Source organism: Echinops telfairi, unplaced genomic scaffold (genome assembly GCF_000313985.2).
Source record: "Echinops telfairi isolate 266 unplaced genomic scaffold, ASM31398v2 ScPeMD7_5;HRSCAF=22, whole genome shotgun sequence".
In the NCBI taxonomy this organism is placed as follows: Eukaryota; Metazoa; Chordata; class Mammalia; order Afrosoricida; family Tenrecidae; genus Echinops; species Echinops telfairi.
In genome coordinates, this window is record NW_022103901.1 from 1,406,964 (window position 1) to 1,409,600 (window position 2,637).

Below are 2,637 nucleotides of genomic sequence, written 5' to 3' on the forward strand. Positions count from 1 at the left end.
GGGGTCTTTTACCTGCGAGGAAATGGAGGCCCGGAGGTTGAGCAGTCAGCCGGGTGACAGGGCCACACAGCATCCCGCAGCTCGGCTAATCTCTACCCACTGTCACTGCCACACCGGGCGAGAGCCTGGCCTGAGCCCATGGCCCCCTGGCCAGCCCCCAGCCGCTCTGGACGCGCAAGGGCCAGCCTTGGGAAGGCTCCTGCGCCCGCTGGGCCATGGGCTCTGGTGGGGAAGTAGAGGAGACAGGAAGGAAGGCCGTGCAGCTGGAGTCTGGCCCATTGTCTCACCTGGGGTGGGGCGCTGCCTCCCCTGTCTGCCCCTGAGGGGTTCTACAGGAGGATGGGGGAAAGACCCTCAGCCTGCCCCTCTGTGCCCAGCCTCAGTTTACTGATCTGTGTGGCCTCAAGGTGAGGCCTTGAGGCAGAACAGGGTCCTTCCTGGGACATCAGCCACTGCTCCAAGCCCTTCACCTGGGCTGATTCACTTGAGCATTTGGTACCCTATGAGGGCAATGAGACCCCCCACCCCCATCCCCCCATTCATCAATTCCTACTGTGGTGAGGTGCCACTTAAGCCTCACCCTAAAAGAGAGCGCCATCCATTTAAGGTAGGCATACAGAGTAACACAGACGCACAGAAGGGCACTATGCATAGATAACAAAGAGATACACAGTAGCGTAGCTAGGTGATAGCACAGATTCATCCGTAGTAACAGATACACGGTAACACAGATAACTGGAAACATAGTAACATACATCTATAGTAATGTGGACCAATAGACACCTGGAAGGTAACACTGATAGATACATCGTCACATAGATAGTCACCGATCCATGGGTAAATAGATAGATAATAACACAGCTACTCGCTGCCACGTACCCAAAAGAACTCGTGGACATTCCACCGTTTCAGGAGGTGACAGGAGCAAGAACCAATGGGGCTGAAGGACACAGCCCACACTGCACCGAGTGTGTTAGCCACAAACAAGGCTCCAGGAAGTGAGGAGTCCCCATGGAGACGCTCAGGAAGCTGAAGAAGCACTGGAAGTCCTCCCTCTGTGTAGGAAGTTTGGAAGACAGCTACCTGGCAACCGACCAGAAGAGATCCATATCCATGCCCATTCCAAAGAGAGGTGGCCCGACAGGATGTCCAGAGTGCAGGACGATGTCCTGGAGATGGCACACGGGTAAAATGCTGCTGAAGACCCTCCAGCAACCGGAAGTTCAGGTCGATTCAGACGAGGACGCGGAACAAGGGCTGGCCTTGCTGAGGTCAGCGGAGCTTGGCTCAGAGCCGAGGGTACCAGAAAGGTGTGTCCTTGTGCTGCGTGGACTATGCAAATGCATTCCACTGTGGTGGCCCTGAGAAGAATGGGAATTCAGGAACACTGCATGGTGCTCACCAAGCCCTGGCACGTGGATGGAGAGGAGTCTACCCTCGTGGGGCTAGAACAAGGGAACCCTGCCCGGTTTAAAATCAGGAAAGCGGAGCACATCCTCAGAGAAGCGGGATCACATGAAGAAGAGTGTGGCCCCTGATGGGAGGAAGGCTTGCTAACCACCTGCAGAATTTCAGAGGACACAGGCTTGCTTGCTGAAAGGGAGGAGGACTTGGGTGCTTGACGGTGAAGATCAGGGGTCGCAGCCCTCAGTGTGGATGGCAGCTCAGTGTAAGGAAGACCAGCGTCCTCCCCACTGGACCAACCTCATGACACACAGAGAAAAGGCTGACGCGGTCAGGCTTTTTGTCTTGTTTGGATCCGTAATCAATTGTTCAGGACATCAAACAACGTCTTGACTTAAGTAACGCGGCTGCACAAGACTTCCTCAGCGCATTGAAGAGCAAGGATGCTGTGGTGAGGACAAAGGTGCGGCTGACCGGGCCCTGGCCTTCTCCACTGCCTCTGCGCACGTGGCAGTGGGACACGGGATGAGGAGACCGTACACGAATGCGTCGTGCGTTTGAACTGTGGCGCTGAGCAGGATATATGGACGGCACCACACCCTGATAAAAGGACAAACCGGCCCGTCCTGGAAGGATGGCCGCAGTGCCCCTGAGAGGCAAGGTGACAGGACTTCATCTCGCAGACGTTGGACGTGTTCTTAGGAGAGACCAGTCCCTGCAGGCGGGGTCATGCCTGGTACAGTGGAGGGGTAGTGAAGCGAGGAAGGGCCTCACGGAGATGGACTGACGCCGTGGCTGCAGCAAAGGGCTCAGGCAGAGGGACACTTGTGACGATGGCGCAGGACCAGGCAGTGCTTCCTTCTGCATAGGGTCGCTATGGGCCCGCGCCCAATCAATGGCATCCAGCAACAACTCTCAGCGGACCCTGCAGGACCCTGTAGAACTGCCCCTGTGGGTTTCCCAGACTCACTCTTCATGGAAGGAGAGAGCCTCATCTTTCTCCCTCAGGGCAGGCAGTGGTTTTGAACTGCTGACCTTGCTGTTAGCAAACCAACCACCCAGGCCACTCCTACAGTGCAGATGGCGCCACAGATAAATAGCAACCCCACGTGAGACAGATACAGAAATGCACAGAAAGATACACAGATAATAACAAAAGATGGGCCCAGAGGGCTTCGGAAAGAGACACACAGTAATTCCATCTTCCTCATTGCAGCTTTCCAGACAGGGCGC